At 41.8% G+C, this 17880-nt stretch overlaps 1 protein-coding gene across 3 annotated transcripts in view; it reads left to right on the forward strand.

The window, feature by feature from the left end:
* The window catches only part of MSRB3 (methionine sulfoxide reductase B3), a 170501-nt gene that overhangs the window by 25968 nt on the left and 126653 nt on the right, over positions 1–17880 (forward strand). Inside the window, exon 1 of one of the 3 annotated variants that reach the window (XM_056574266.1) lies at positions 11407–11501. The exons of the other annotated variants lie outside the window; for them this stretch is intronic. The gene's annotated coding sequence lies outside the window, so the exon portion shown is untranslated. Of the gene's footprint in view, positions 1–11406; positions 11502–17880 lie in introns of those variants that run through there. 3 annotated transcript variants of the gene reach the window in all.

The raw sequence follows: 17880 nt of genomic DNA on the forward strand, positions 1-17880 counted from the left end.
CACTGCCGTACAATACGTTTTTCATTTTATTGGGAGGGACAGTGTAAGGGGGTGTATATGTAGTGTTTTACCCTTTATTATGTGATAGTGTAGTGTTTTTAGGGTACATTCGCACTGGCGGCGGTTTACAGTGAGTTTACCGCTAGGAGTTTGCGCTGCGGCGAAAAATTTGCCGCAGCTCATACTTGAAGCAGGAGACTTACTGTAAACCTGCCCGTGTGAATGTACCCTGTACATTCACATGGAGGGTCATACCTTCAGCTGTTTCAAAACTACAACTTTTAGCATGTACTGACAGACCGTGCATGCTGGGAGTTGTACTTTTGCAACAGCAGTATTTTCCAACAAGTGTGCCTCCAGCTGTTGCAAAACTACAACTCCCAGCATGAACTGATCGCCAAAGTGCATGCTGGGAGATATAGTTATGCAACAGCTGGAGGAACGCAACTACAACTACCAGCATGCCGAGACAGCTTTTTGCTGCTTGGGCATGCTGGGAGTTGTAGTTTTGCAAGATCTAGAGGGCCCCAGTTGGATCACTGCACAGTGATCTCCAAACTGTAGCCCTCCAGCTATTGCAAAACTGCAAATCCCAGCATGCCCACACAGCAAATAGCTGTCTGGGCAAGCTAGGAGTTGTAGTTTTGCAAGATCTAGAGGGCCCCAGTTGGATCACTGCACAGTGATCTCCAAACTGTAGCCCTCCAGCTGTTGCAAAACTGCAAATCCCAGCATGCCCACACAGCAAATAGCTGTCTGGGCATGCTGGGAGTTGTAGTTTTGCAACATCTGGAGGGCTACAGTTTAGAGACCACTGTATAGTGGTCTCAAACTGTAGCCCTCCAGATGTTGCTAGGCAACTCACCGGCTTCCGTAGGATCCAGGGAGCCAGCCGCATGACATCGCCGCCCGCCGATCTCCGACACCAATCGTCGCCCGCAGGCTAAGTGGACTTCGTCGCGGGTCCCCTTCGGTTTCGCCGTTCTGCCCCGCCTATTGTGGGATGGCAGAACGGGAGAACCGAAAGTTAACCCCCGATCTACTATTGGTCGTCGCGTCTATACGACCAATAGCAGGGATAGGAGGGGTGGCACCCTTGCCACCTCACTCCTATCCCTTTAGGGGGATCGTAGGTGTCTTGGACAACCGCGATCCCCCTTATTTTCCGAGTCACCATAGACCCGTATGACCTGGAATAGCCGCAAATCGCAAGTGTGAATTCACTTGCGATTTGCGGCTATGCCCCCCCTGGGCATTTGCGCCGGGTGCCTGCTGATCAATATCACGTCGTACAGGTACGCCCTTGGTCCTTAAGTACCAGGGAGCAAAGGCGTACCTGTACGCCCTTGGTCCTTAAGTGGTTAAAGGGGTTATCCAGGAATAGAAAAACACAGGTAATTTCTTTCCAAAACCACTCCCTGTCTGTCTTCGTTTTATGCATATGGCCTTAAGGGCATTTGCACTTAAAAGGACAGGCCACATGTTATCATAAAAGATGTAGGCACAGTACCAGTTCCAGTAGATAATACAGTTCTATTATAATGAAGTGTACTCAGTGACAGTTCTAACTTTAATCTATGTAATAAAACAACAACATAGTATATCTTAATATATTAAAGTAAAGTAAATACCAATTGTTTTTGAAATATGAGTATGGCTATTTTATCACCAGGCTTTTAGTGCCTGTTTGCCATATGCACCAGGAAATTTCCTGGCCTATAAGGTAAACATATCCATAGAACCTCTCCTCCGAATACATGATGGAGGCCAGTAATTTTATTTTGGCTTCTGTTCATGTGCTTTATGTTTGGGTTGATGTTTTCTCAATGTCTATGTATGGCAGATGCTTTAGGTATTTTTCTGGAAATATCCCGTTCCAATGCCTTAGAAGGACCGTGAGATGCAATGTGAAATATTTTTATAGTGAATGTATCACCTAGATTTCTTTTACTGATTAGAGCAAGATACTGAAATATTCTATTTCATTTTTTCTGATTGTTAATATTTTTTTCTAGGAAAAGAAAGCAGAGCTCCTCATAAGGCAATAAACCAAATCAATCGAGCAAGAGAATAGACAGGGGGACCCTCACAGAGGTCTGCTCAACTTATTTGGTTGTGTAATAGACTCAACCGCTAAATAGGCATGATAGATAAGAGTTGTGCAGCCTTCCCAGTATCGGCATGAAATCTTCCTGACCAAATGGAACAGTAAATCAGGATAGGAAGAAAAAGCTAGGTTTGGGGCACGATCAACCAGTCAGAAAGTGATGTGAATGTCACAGAGATCCTTATTGGCCAAACATAACATGTTTCAAGGCTTAGGAGCCTCTTCGTCAGATGTGCTGGCGTGTATACCTGATATACCCGGCTTTTTCTTTTTTCTTCTTATCCTAATCTAAAGTTTATTTTGTTACTGCTAGTAACTATAGAGCAGTGATCTGCAACCTCTTCTGACCATACTATAATACTGCCCCCTTTGTACAAGTCTTATATTGTCCTTACTTTTTAACCGGTTGCCGTCTAAGGACGAGCCGGCTCATCCTGAGACAGCAACTGTTGTATGGCACGGGCTTCCGACTCAAGTCTGCGTCATACCTGCTGGCCCCCAGCTGATTCCTGTAGCTGATGTAAAAGTTGACAGCGGCATCTAAAGGGACATTTAAACCATCCCTGGTGGTCCAGTCCAGGGGGCAATCCACTGCGGAGGTAGCCGGAGGGCTTACCTCTCCTCCTGTGGCTGCTGCGGCTCTGAAAATAATAAAGCCTGGCAGGACCAGGCTTTCTCAATTGAGCGCAGAGATCAATGTGGTTCTATGAAACCACATTGATCTGTATGAGGAATCTAATGATTCCTCCTAAAAGTCCCCTAAGGGGACTAAAAGTGTAAAAAAAATGTAAGTTGAATAAAAAGTAAAAAAAAAAAAACACACCCATTAACCCCTTAAGGACCAAGCCCATTTTCACCTTAAGGACCAGAGCGTTTTTTGCACATCGGACCACTGTGACTTTAAGCATTAATAACTCTGGGATGCTTTTACTTTTCATTCTGATTCTGAGATAGTTTTTTCGTGACATATTCTACTTTATGTTAGCGTTAAATTTTCATCGATACTTGCATCATTTCTTGTTGAAAAATTCAAAAATTTGCTGAAAAAATAGAAATTTTTGCATTTTTCTAACTTTAAAGCTCTCTGCTTGTAAGGAAAATAGACATACCAAATACATTTTATATTGATTCACATATACAATATGTCTACTTTATGTTTGCATCATAAAATTGAATTGAAATGAATTTTTTTTACTTTTGGAAGACATTAGAGGGCTTCAAAGTTCAGCAGCAATTTTCCAATTTTTCACAAAATTTTCAAAATCAGAATTTTTCAGGGACCAGTTCAGTTTTGAAGTGGATTTGAAGGGCCTTCATATTAGAAATACCCATTATAAAAGCTGCACCCCTTAAAGTATTCAAAATGACATACAGTTAGTGTGTTAACCCTTTGGGTGTTTCACAGGAATAGCAGCAAAGTGAAGGAGAAAATTCTAAATCTTTTCGCATGTTCTTGTAGACCCAGTTTTTGAATTTTTACAAGGGGAAATAGGAGAAAAAGCCCCCCAAAATTTGTAACCCAATTTCTCTCAAGTACGGAAATACCTCATGTGTATGTAAAGTGTTCGGCGGGCGCAGTAGAGGGCTCAGAAGGGAAGGAGCGATAATGGGATTTTGGAGAGTGAATTTAGCTGAAATGGTTTTTGGGGGGCATGTCACATTTAGGAAGCCCCTATTGTGCCAGAACAGCAAAACAAAACAAAACACATGGCATACTATTTTGGAAACTACACCCCTCAAGGCACATAACAAGGGGTCCAGTGAGCCTTAACACCCCACAGGTGTTTGACAACTTTTCGTTAAAGTCGGATGTGTAAATGAAAAAAAATTTTTTTCACTATCGCTTCGTGCATAATTGTACAACCTATTCAAATATAACATTATGTATCCCGTACGGGAAATGTAAAAAAAAATACCAAACCACAGATTTGCAATTTTTATAATATCCCAGAAAAAAAAGTTAAAAAGCGATTAAAAAGTCAGATCAATACCAAAATGGTACTGATACAAAAAACTGATTATTGGCGCAAAAAATGAGCCCTCATACAGCCTGGTATGTGGAAAAAAATAAAGCTACAGGGGTTAAAAAATGGCAATTAAAAAAATTTGAATTCCAGAATTAGTAAAACAATGACGTAAACGATACAAATCTGGTATCGCTGTAATCAGGCGGCCTAAAGTATAAAACTAACATGTTACCTCAACCACAAGGTAAATGGCGTAGAAAAGAAAACCACCAAATCTGCTAAATTATCTTTTACTATTTCAATTTCACTTCCCTAAATATATATATATATTTTTTTTTTTGGTTCAGAGAATATGTTATTGAAAAATTAAAAGGTATCCTTATAGTAGGTAGTTATGGCTATTATAGGGCGAGGAGGAAAAAAAGAGAGTGTAAAAGCGAAAATTGGCCGGACAAATGGATCGTCATGAAGGACAAGTAGATTTTGCTCCATTTTAGTCCCGTGGACAAGTATTTTTTTTTATAAAATTTCAACACCCCTGTGCACATAAGGGTATTCTACGCCAGTGATTCCCAAACAGAGTGCCTACAGCTGTTGCTAAACTCCCAGCATGCCTGGATAGTCAGTGGCTGTCCGGAAATGCTGAGTGTTGTTGTTTTGCAACAGCTGGAGGCTCCATTTTGGAAATACTGCCGTACTATACATTTTTCATTTTTATTGAGGGTGACAGTGTAAGGGGGTGTATATGTAGTGTTTTACCCTTTATTATATGTTAGTGTAGTGTTTTTAGGGTACATTCACACTGGCGGAGGTATACGGTGAGTTTCCCGCTAGGAGTTTGCGCTGCGGCAGAAAATTTGCCGCAGCTCAAACTTGAAGCAGGAAACTCACTGTAAACCTGCCCTTGTGAATGTACATTCACATGGGGAGGGGGGGGGGGGGGCAAACCTCCAGCTGTTGCAAAAGTACAACTCCCAGCATGCACTGACAGGCCGTGCATGCTGGGAGTTGTACTTTTGCAACAGATGGAGGTTTGCCCCCTCTCCCCCATGTGAATGTACAGAGTTCTGTTACCTAACTCAGTATTTTCCAACCAGTGTCCCTCCAGCTGTTGCAAAACTACAACTCCCATCATGTACTGATCGCTGAAGGGCATGCTGGGAGATGTAGTTATGCAGCAGCAGGAGGTACGCAACTACAACTCCCAGCATGCCGAGACAGCTGTTTGCTGTTTGGGCATGCTGGGATTTGCAGTTTTGCAGCATCTGGAGGGCTACAGTTTAGAGACCACTGCACAGTGATCTCCAAACTGTGGCCCTCCAGATGTTGCAAAACTACAAATCCCAGCATGCTCAGACAGCAAACTGCAGTCTGGGCATGCTGGGAGTTGTACTTTTGCAAGATCTAGAGGGCCACAGTTTAGAGACCACTGCACAGTGATCTCCAAACTGTAGCCCTCCAGCTGTTGCAAAACTACAAATCCCAGCATGCCCAAACAGCAAACATCTGTGTGGGCATGCTGGGAGTTGTAGTTTTGCACCATCTGGAGGGCTACAGTTTAGAGACCACTGTATAGTGGTCTCAAACTGTAGCCCTCCAGATGTTGCTAGGAAACTACTCACCGACTTCCGTAGGATCCATGGAGCCTGCCGCACGTCATCGCCGCTGTCGAGGATCGCCGCCGAGGGTAAATGACCTCTGGTGTCGGTCACCAACGGTTCCCCTGCCCTGCCCAGACAACAGTGGGTAGGCAGAACGGGGGAACCGAACATTATCCCCCTTGCCCCCGATCTGTAATTGGTCGATCGTTTCTGATCGACCAGTAGCAGGAATAGGAGGGGTGGCACCCCTGCCATCTCACTCCTATCCCTTCAGGGGGATCGTGGGTGTCTTGATGGGGACGAGATTCGCCCCAAACTTTGCAAATTTGTTTGTGGGTCTATTTGAAGAAAAAGTTATTTTTAAACAACAACTCCGATCCCCCTTATTTTCTGGGTCATCGGGTCTCCGGAGACCCATATGACCCGGAATTACCGCAAATCGCCGGTGTGGATTCACCGACGATTTGTAACAATGGCCGACATGGGGGGTCTCAGGACCCCCCTGGGCATATGCACGGGATGCCTGCTGATCGATATCAGTAGTCATCCCGATCCGGCCCCGCCCGATGCGAGGTGGGGACCGAAATTCCCACGGGCGTACAGGTACGCCCTTTGTCCGTAAGTACCTGGGAGCAAAGACATTCCTGTACGCCCTTGGTCCTCAAGGGGTTAAAGGGGTACTCCGGTGGAAAACCTTTTATTTATTTTATTTTATTTTTTAAATCAACTGTTGCCAGAAAGATAAACAGATTTGTAAATTACTTCTATTTAAAAATTGTAATGCTTCCAGTACTTATTAGCTGCTGAATACTACAGAGGAAATTTTTTTTTTTTTTTTTTAGAACACAGCTCTCTCTGCTGACATCTCTGTCCATTTTAGGAACGGACCAGAGTAGCATATGTTTGCTATGGGGATTTTCTCCTGCTCTGGACAGTTCTTAAAATGGACAGCAGAGAGCACTGTGCTCGTGATGTCAGCAGAGAGCACTGTGTTCCAAAAAGAAAATAATTTCTTCTGTAGTAATCGGCAGCTAATAAGTACTGGAAGGATTAAGATTTTTTAATAGAAGTAATTTACAAATCTGTTTAACTTTCTGGCACCACTTGATTAAAAAAAAAAAGAAAAAGTTTTCCACCGGACTACCCCTTTAACCCCATCAATCACCCCCTTTTCCCAAATTTCATATAAAAAACTATAATAAAAATAAACATATGTGGTATAGCTGCTTGCAAAATGTCCGAGCTATAAAAATATATCATTAATTAAATTGCACGGTCAATGGCGTACGTGCATAAAAGTTCCAAGTCCAAAATAGCGTATTTTTGGTCGCTTTATATATCATGAAAAAAATTATAAAAAGCAATCAAAAAGTCAATACAAAAATGATACCTCTAAAAACTTCAGATCACGGTGCAAAAAATTAGCCCTCATACAGCCCCGTACGTGGAAGAATGTTAAAGTTATAGGGGTCAGAAGATAACATTTTTAAGCGTGTTAATTTTTGTGCATGTAGTTATGATTTTTTCCAAGAGTACGACAAAATAAAACCTATATAACCATTTTAATCGTATGGACCTACAGAATAAAGAGAATGTGTCATTTTACAGAAAAATTTACTGCGTAGAAACGGAACCCCGCAAAAATGACAAAACTGTGGGTTTTTTATATTCAAAACACAACTTTATTAAAGATTGTAAAAGACAGAAAAACAGGGCAGTGCAGTACAAAGTCAGCAACATAGTCAGGAGGGCACAATCCAACCGTAATATACAGCAGGCACGTAAATGCAAAATTCGGGAGTGTTACTTCAGAAAGGTCAGGATTTGCGCTCTCAGTTGTGCGTAGTAAGTTGTGAGCACAAAGAGAGTGGAAGTAAAGAGTGTGAATGAAGCTCTGATCGTCAGTAGGAACCCGGAGTCGGGCAGACAGAGGAGCTCCAAACAGAGAGAACAGAAAAAGAAGGCAGAAGGAAAGGGGTAAAAACTGTGGGTTTTTTTAAAATTTTGTTGCACAATGATTTTTTATTTTTTTGGGTTTCTTCATAGATTTTTGGGTAAAAAGACTGATGTAATTACAAACTAGAATTGGTGGCCCCCGAAAAAAACATCATATGGATTTTTAGGTGCAAAATTGAAAGGTTTATGATTTTTAAAAGGTAATGAGGAAAAAACGAAAGTGCAAAATGGAAAAACGCTCAGTCCTGAAGGGGTTAAAGGAGCCCTCTAGTGGGTGGTCTTTTTTTTAAAACTATGGACACTCCTGCTCCAGTCCCTCGCGGTGATCGTCTTTGTCCTTCTGAAGCTGCAGCGTGACTTTTGTCCACAGAAGCACCCAGACCCAATGTGTCATACTGCAGCTCAGTAAATCGCTGGATGAGGCACGACATCACTGTTAAAGGGGTGCTCCGGTGAAAAACTTTTTTTTTTTTTTTTTTTTTTTTTTTTTTTAAATCAACTGGTGCCAGAAAATTAAACAGATTTGTAAATTACTTCTATTAAAAAAATCCTAATCCTTCCTGTACTTATTAGCTGCTGAATACTACAGTGGAAATTCTTTTCCGTTTGAAACACAGCTGTCTGCTGATATCACGAGCACAGTGCTCTCTGCTGATATCTCTGTCCATTTTAGGAACTGTCCACGGTAAAAGGAAATCCCCATAGCAAACATATGCTGTTCTGGGCAGTTCATAAAATGGACAGAGATGTCAGCAGAGAGCACTGTGCTCGTGATGTCAGCAGACAGTTCTGTGTTTCAAAAAGAAAATAATTTCCGCTGTAGTATTCAGCAGCTAATAAGCACAGGAAGGATTAAGATTTTTTAATAGAAGTAATTTACAAATCTGTTTAACTTTCTGGCACCAGTTGATTTAAAGAAAAAAAGTTTTTCACCGGAGTACCCCTTTAAGAGCGATTCGCTGACTTGCAGAATTAGATATTGGGCACGGTTTTCTGTAGAAGAAAGTCACACTGCTTCAGGAAGACAATCGCTGTGGGGAACCAGGGCAGGACACCAGAGGCACCATAGGAGCAAAGCATTAAAAAAAAAATGTTTTAGTAGTAAAAGTAGTAAAACATAACTGGAACTATGGGAGAGAGCGGAGCAGTTGCTCATAGCTACCAATTTGCCTCTACACAGGTTTTGATAAATTTTCCCCTATATACATTAGATATCATTGTAAACCTACTGACCCGCAGAATAAATATAACATCCTAGTTTTATCAAAATGTCAACCATGTGAAAATGAAACCCCCAAGTATGCAAAATTGCATTTTTTTTTCCTCCCCAAAAAGTAAGGACAGTGGGTGGTATTTATCAATTTTGTCTATTGACAGCTTCTTTTTACCCTTCTTTTTTTCACTTTGGTTTTTGTGGACATGCACCAAATGTATCATTTGGTGCAAGTTGTTAGTAATTTTGGCTGAAATGTTGAAATCAGCTGTTCACAGCGCCTTTTACACAGAACTTACCCCCGCAGAGGACAGAGATTTTACCCTGTAGAGCAGCCATTTCGGAGTCCCTCCTGCAGTATATCAGCAAGCGACAAGAGTTATTTTCTTTTTTGGGGTTTATAGCCACCATGTGAAATGGATTTTATTTTCAACTTGGGTAGTTTTTATTTTTTGTTACTTTAGTGCAGTGGTCTTCAACCTGCGGACCTCCAAATGTTGCAAAACTACAATTCCCAGCATGCCCGGACAGCCGTTGGCTGTCCGGGCATGCTGGGAGTTGTAGTTTTGCAACATCTGGAGGTCTGCAGGTTGGAGACCACTGCTTTAGTGCTTACCTTTCCTGAACCCGTGCGGCCATGTCCAATGCTGGCTCAACGGAGGGTGAAGGTTCCTCAGAGACAACCATGTCGCAGGATAGTATTGAGCAGCCCTTTTTAATGTATTTTGACACCTTTACATTTTCTGACATTGCTAAGTGTGTTTTCTATGTGCAAAATTTCTTGGCGGGGATTTGTGCCCCAAAAAATGGGATTTGCGCCAAAATTGCGTAAAAGATTGATTGGCGCAAATTATGAATTACTGACTAACGTTAAAATCACACACAGGACCGTGTGATTTTGAGAAAGTTGTAAAAATGACAGTGGAGAAGATGCACCAAACTTTGGTGTAAAAAGACACTGCGCCAAAGTATTGCGCCAAAGTTACGTGAAAAAAAAACACATAAATCCTTTGATAAATACCCCCCAGTGTGCTAGTATCCTCTATAAGTTGCTTAAGATCATTACTGGATAAATGATTTGTATCCTCTAGCTGATCCAATGATACTGATGGTTCGCTGCTCCAATGTATGCAGGTTTTTTTTTGTCATGGAGTGTGGTTAAAAATGGCAGACTGTATGTTTTGTTATATGACTTATACATAACTGCTTTCAATCTAGGGTATCTGGAAGTATTATGCATTTACTGGATTTTTGTCTGTCTAGATTTGGCTCTATTTGAATGGGTTTTGTGTTGAAAAAATGTGTTTATCAGGGGCCTCTGAAGAGCACTGTCTGTTACAGATGCCTACACAACACTTCAGTACTAGTCAAACAAAAAAACATAACACATTGCAATATGTAAGGTTGGTATGAGAATATTACATTATAAGCTCTGGTGCATTCTGAGAATTCTCTATTTTCTTTTCTCAGCACAGCAAAGAACTGTAACGCACATTAGAACCACTAAACAAAAATGTCAGTAGGTTGTACTCATACTGGAATTAAACATGTTCTGTACACGGTTATCAGTCTACAGTACTACATGTCAATTAATAATACATAAATAATGTACATTAATAATTAACACCGATATAACTATAAAAGTTTTTGAACTTTAGTCAAAAGATCAAGATTTAGTTGCAATGTTAATTTATAGTGTAATTGTCTCTCTGCCGCCTCATCCGTCTGAATCTTTAAGGATTAAACTCTTAAATCTGATATATAACCTCTTACTATGAGCTAATATTACAAATCCATTAAGCTGATAATGTGGTACATCTTTATAAATCTCTTAAATCCAATATATTTTTAAGAAAACATACAAAACATTTTATACATATATATATATATATATATATATATATATATATAATCCAACAAGTGCAGCACTCAAATAAAATAAAGTGAATTTATTTGTTCATGTCTCAATACAGCAACGTTTCTGCCCCTATGGAGCCATTTTCAAGCCTGTGATACACACAATCTAAGGGGTTTAAATACCCAATTCTAGTGCAACATTACACATCACATGATTCACATCAATCAATTAATAATTAAGTAAAAAAATTAACATAATAAGTGAAATACATAAATAAAATACATCATATATTGTGATTTACAAAAATATAAAGTGCATGTTATAGTGCAATACTGTGCATAATTGTGCAGATTAAAACCAATGCTTGAAAACACACCATCTCAGGTATAATCATATAACAGCATCTAATTATTAATTACTCTCATATGTATATAATTATATATCAACATTAGTATAAGGCCAGAGAGATATTGCTCACTCGCTCTGTCAATGGCGGCACCAGCGTGGGTAAAAGTGCACTGCGCATGTGTGTATAGATTAGAAGGGCTCCTGGGATGTGATCACATGACCGGGGCACCCACGTGACCCCTCCCCACGTCATCGCCACCAGAATCTGATGACGAGAGTAGGGGAGGAGACCGCGGCGCCCCGATCACGTGACACACCCCTTGTCACATGATCGCATGCACCTAGATGAGTGCGATCATGTGTACAGGGAGCTGGTGTTGCCAGGCAACTGCCGGCATCATGCCAGCCGTCACCTAGCATATAAAAGGAACAGAGTTCAATACATAAACAGGTAGGGGACCCCAGTTATGGAAGGGGAACATAATAATGGGGATTATAGCTTATTATACACAAATTAAGGAAAAACCAAAAGACAAAAAGACCATGTCAAAATAATTAACCCAGTAAATAAAAAAAAGTTGATAATAAACTGAAAAAAAATTGGAAAGTAAATAAAATAAATGAATATGAAAAAACAAAGGAAATTTTTTTTTAAAAAGAAGAATAAGAAAACAAATAATTTTTAATAATAAATAATTAACAAATAAAAACACAGGATTTTTTAAGGGATTCTGTTAGAATAAGCTTCCACATGACTGGGCTGGCAAGCCCTAATTCATTGCCCTCATCTCGGTTTTCCCCGTTGAACTGGGAAACTATAGGCCCCTCTCATCCCCTCAGGGTTTGGGAAGGAACAATGTCATAGGGGATCAGGTAGGCAGAAAGTCATTGATGTCCCCTTCCATCCCTACTCTACCCACACCCAGTTCTATTCCGGGGGTGCCTGCTATTTCAGCGGCGCTAACCTTGGGGCTAAGAAACTGTCTCTGAATCCAAATTTTTTTTTTTTACATTTTTTATTTTTATCCTTTTATTTTTTTAGTTCATTTATTTATTATTTTTATTTATTTATTTTTTTAGTTTTCATTTCTTTATTTGGATTCAGAGACAGTTTCTTAGCCCCAAGGTTAGCGCCGCTGAAATAGCAGGCACCCCCGGAATAGAACTGGGTGTGGGTAGAGTAGGGATGGCAGGGGACCTAAGGGACTTTCTGCCTACCTGATCCCCTATGACATTGTTCCTTCCCAAACCCTGAGGGGATGAGAGGGGCCTATAGTCCCCCAGTGCAACGGGGAAAAACGAGATGAGGGCAATGAATTTGGGCTTGCCAGCCCAGTCATGTGGAAGCTTATTCTAACAGAATCCCTTAAAAAATCCTGTGTTTTTATTTGTTAATTATTTATTATTAAAAATTATTTTTGTTTTCTTATTCTTTTAAAAAAATATATTTTTTTTCCTTTGTTTTTTCATATTCATTTATTTTATTTACTTTCCAATTTTTTTCAGTTTATTATCTACTTTTTATATTTACTGGGTTAATTATTTTGACATGGTCTTTTTGTCTTTTGTTTTTTCATTAATTTGTGTCCCCTACCTGTTTAGGTATTGAACTCTGTTCCTTTTATATGCTAGGTGACGGCTGGCATGATGCCAGCGGTTGCCTGACAACACCAGCTCCCTGTACACATGATCGCACTCATCTAGGTGGATGCGATCATGTGACAAGGGGTGTGTCACGTGATCGGGGCGCCGCGGTCTCCTCCCCTACTCTCGTCATCAGATTCTGGTGGCGATGACGTGGGGAGGGGTCACGTGGGTGCCCCAGTCATGTGATCACATCCCAGGAGCCCTTCTAATCTATACACACATGCGCAGTGCACTTTTACCCACGCTGGCGCCGCCATTGACAGAGCGAGTGAGCAATATCTCCCTGGCCTTATACTAATGTTGATATATAATTATATACATATGAGAGTAATTGATAATTAGATGCTGTTATATGATTATACCTGAGATGGTGTGTTTTCAAGCATTGGTTTTAATCTGCACAATTATGCACAGTATTGCACTATAACATGCACTTTATATTTTTGTAAATCACAATATATGATGTATTTTATTTATGTATTTCACTTATTATGTTAATTTTTTTACTTAATTATTAATTGATTGATGTGAATCATGTGATGTGTAATGTTGCACTAGAATTGGGTATTTAAACCCCTTAGATTGTGTGTATCATAGGCTTGAAAATGGCTCCATAGGGGCAGAAACGTTGCTGTATTGAGACATGAACAAATAAATTCACTTTATTTAATTTGAGTGCTGCACTTGTTGGATTTTCTATACTACAAGGAACCCTGATCAGGTTGGAGCGCTGGCACTATTAATGGACTAGGCTGAGTAGTGCTGCGGATATTTTCTATTTTTTCATATATATATATATATATATATATATATATATATATACTGTATAGGCTACGCTATGTGCTACGGCCTCACACGCTGGCCGTGAGCGCATGGTCCCCTTACCTTCCGCTGGCGACGAGGCTGGGACTCGCACTGCGGGACGCACCCGCATGCGAGCCCCAGTCCGTCACTCTCCAGGTGTTTCCCCTGCCTCTGCTTCCACCTCTCTGCTCCGGCACAGGTGTCCCCATCCCTTAGGGCGTGCGCACGCTGGAGCTTTAAGATTTAAAGGGCCAGTACGCTCATTAGTGTAACCACCTGTGTCTTGTTGATAAATTCCTCCACCCTCCTCAGTTCTCTGTCGGATCTTTGTTGCCTTTTGCCCTAGAGAAAGCGTTCCTTTGTATTGCCCTGCCGTGTACCAGAAAAAGTAGGGATCGACCGATTATCGGTATGGCCGATATAATCGGCCGATAATCACGATTTTGGGCATTATCGGTATCGGCAATTACCTTGCCGATAAGCCGATAATGCCCTGCCCACCGCACCGTGACCGTTAGTTAATCTTGATTTCATCTGACCAGAGAATCTTGTCTCTCACAGCCTGAGTCTTTTAGGTGCTTTTTTTTTTTTTTTTTTTGCAAACTCAAGGCGGGATTTATGTGTCATGTGTTTTACCAAGGAGAGGGTCTTTCTGGCCACTCTGCCATGAAGTCCAGATTAGGGGAATTCTGCAGTGATTGTTGACCTTCTGGAAGTTTCTTCTATCTGTACACAAGATTTTTGAAGCTCAGCCAGAGTGACTATTGGGTTTCCATTTGCCTCTCTTACCAAAGCCCCTTTCCCAAGATTACTTAGCTTGATGGAGTCCTGGTTGTTCCAATTTCTTTATTTACCATATATACTCGAGTATAAGCCGAGTTTTTCAGCACGATTTTTCGTGCTGAAAACACCCCCCTCGGCTTATACTCGAGTGAACTCTCCACCCGCAGTGGTCTTCAACCTGCGGACCTCCAGAGGTTTCAAAACTACAACTCCCAGCAAGCCCGGGCAGCCATCGGCATCATCCAGCCCCCTCTCACCCCCCCTTTAGTTCTGTACAGTACTCGCCTCCGCTCGGTGCTGGTCCGGTGCTGCAGGACTGTCCGGAGAGGAGGTGGTCCGGTGGGATAGTGGTTCCAGGCTGCTATCTTCACCGGGGAGGCCTCTTCTAAGCGCTTCGGGCCCGGCCCCAGAATAGTCACGTTGCCTTAACAACGACGCAGAGGTACATTCATTGCCAACGTACTTTTGCGTCATTGTCAAGGCAACGCCTCTATTCTGGGCCCGAAGAGCGGAGAAGAGGCGCCCCCGGTGAAGATAGCAGCCCGGAACCACTATCCCACCGGACGACCTCCTCACCGGACAGTCCTGCAGCACCGGACCAGCGCCGAGCGGAGGTGAGTACTGTACAGAACTAAAGGGGGGTGAGAGGGGGCTGGATGATGTCGAAGGCCGCAGTGGTCTTCAACCTGCGGACCTCCGGAGGTTTCAAAACTACAACTCCCAGCAAGCCCGGACAGCCGATGGCTGCCCGGGCTTGCTGGGAGTTGTAGTTTTGAAACCTCTGGAGGTCCGCAGGTTGAAGACCACTGAGGGCGGATGATGACAAGAGGATGATGAAGGGGGGGTGTGGGATGATGACAAGAGGATGATGAAGGGGAGGTGGGGATGATGACAAGGGGATGATGAAGGGGGGTGGGGATGATGACAAGGGGATGATGAAGGGGGGATGTGTGGGATGATGACAAGGGGATGATGACAGGTGATGATGATGAGGGTCTGGATGATGACAGGTGGTGATGATGATGAGGATGTTAATGACGGGTCTGGATGATGACAGGGGGGATGATGTATTTCCCACCCTAGGCTTATACTCGAGTCAATAACTTTTCCTGGGATTTTGGGTTGAAATTAGGGGTCTCGGCTTATACTCGGGTCGGCTTATACTCGAGTATATATGGTATTTAAGAATTATGTAGGAAACTTTGCTCTTGAGAACTTTCAGTGCAGCAGAATTTTTTTTGTACCCATCTTCATATCTGTGCCTCTACAGAATCCTGTCTCTGAGCTCTGCATGTTGGTCTTTCTCACTCATGGCTTGGTTTTTGCCCTGATATGCATTGTCAGCGGTAAGACCTTTATATAGACAGGGTTGTGTCTTTCCAACTCCTATCCAATCAGCAGAATCTACCACAGGTGACTCCAATCAAGGTGTAGAAACATCAAGAGAAACAGGAGGTCGAAAGAGCTATGTTTCAGCAAAGGGTCTGAATGCTACATCCATGCAAAAGTTAATTAAAACATTTTTTTTTATAAATAAGCAAAGATTTCTAAAATTCAGTTTCCATATTCTTATTATGAAGTAGTGAGTAAAAATTGATGGGGGAAGACTAGATTTTTTTTACATTTTAGCACAAGGCTGCTGCAAAATAACAAAATGTAAAAAAAGTAAATGAGTTTGAACGCAACGTATATTTCACTGTATCCCCTTAGACCCCTTGGAGGCCAACTCTGGTACCGTAGTATATAAGGGAATACACATAACTCTTTTAGTTGAAAAGATGTGTTTACTACACCATTCCAACAAATTCCCACACTGCAGCAGGTTAGAGCAGTATTTCCCAACCAGTATACCTCCAGCTGTGGCAAAACTACAACTCCCAGCATGCTGGGCATGCTGGAGGAACATTGGCTGGGAAACGCTTAGAGAGACATGCACCATTCCTGATGATGGATAAAATAGACACTAAAAGGCTTAGGCGGGGAGCTATACTCACCTAGTTCTGTCTTCTCCGGCTGTAATCACACCCCCTCATCGTGATTGACAAGATAAACAGATAGAGCAGAGTGATGACATGGGCCTTACCAGGGCTGTCAATTATGCAGAGTGGTGTGATTACATCTGGAGAAGACAGGACTAGGTAAGTATAGATCCCTGCCCAGGGGACTACATACAGGGCTGGTGGGGAAGACTTTCTAACATTATATCCACACCATCTCTGTGGGCAGGAACATCTCCCTTTTGTAATGTAAAAACTGCATAGAAAAGTAATGTTTACAGTTTTAACATCTAGAGTTTGACCAGGCAGATTTAAAGCTGTGTCTATAGTATAATATACTAGTGTTGACTCACTGTGATGTATTTGAGTAATCTGGAATAAAAATTTCAATCAACAGATAGATAGAATAGTCTAACAGGCTTAGTCAATAGTCTACTAAATGTTGCCTCCCCATTGTGCTGCCTGGGTCCAAAAAAATAAATTAGGTAGGCAGCAGTTCCCCCACATTAGGTAGTATAGTTTCACCACATTAGGTAGCATAGATTCCCCACATTAGGTAGCATAGTTTTCCCCACATTAGTAGCAGAGTTCCCCCACATTAGGTAGCATAGTTTCCCCACATTAGGTAGCATTGTTTCCCCACATTAGGTAGCATAGTTTTCTCCACATTAGGTAGCATAGTTTTCCCCACATTAGTAGCATAGTTTCCCCACATTAGGTAGCATAGTTTTCCCACATTAGGTAGCATAGTTTCCCCACATTTGGTAAACAAACCAAAAAGGGGAAGTGCCTAAAACTAAATTTTATTGGTATATGTTAAAAACCACCATATAGAAAGTGAATCCAAACAAAAGGGTGCTATTAAAATATTGCAACTCGACCACAACGGCCATTCGCTATCACATACAGTAGTCATGCAATATAGTATTCCTCAGGGCAAAATAATCCTGTATATAACTAAATATATCCAATGGGTTCAGACATTCAATAAAGATGTATACTCAAATATACCCAGAAGCAGGTTCATATTATGTCCCAACATACGTTTCTATCCCACGGTACTAAATCATGTAAACCGGGGACGTCCTCAGGCGAACAACCAGATTATATAAGCGAAGATTATTCTTATATATTTATGGGTATATCACAAGAGAAACACATATATATTAAGGATTCTCAAAGTCCAACAATTATGTTATATGCAATGGATTCAGGTGTCCAGACCAATTGACACTGCATGTATATAGATATGTACTCAAGTAGAAAACAGACATGTTGCACATCTACAGTCTTGCACAATGATCCAATTGCTTCTCAGCATAATTTCAAAAACTAACAGGTTGTTAGTATATACGTACAAAGCCCACTCACCACGTCAAGGCCACCTATTTAGAGTGGGTCCCTAACGTCCATAGCATAAAATGGCGTAGCACTGGGCGGCGGCCACCACCGCCGCGACACCAGTGCCCACAGGGGGAACGACCCACTGGCAGAGCAGCCCCAGCGCCACTCAAACCAGTCTATGGGTCGCACCTCCCCGCAGACACGGCGCCACGGCAGCAACGGACGCCGCACAGCACCACACCAGTGTGAATAGAT

The sequence above is a fragment of the Hyla sarda genome, chromosome 4 (assembly GCF_029499605.1).
Source record: "Hyla sarda isolate aHylSar1 chromosome 4, aHylSar1.hap1, whole genome shotgun sequence".
Taxonomy (NCBI): domain Eukaryota; kingdom Metazoa; phylum Chordata; class Amphibia; order Anura; family Hylidae; genus Hyla; species Hyla sarda.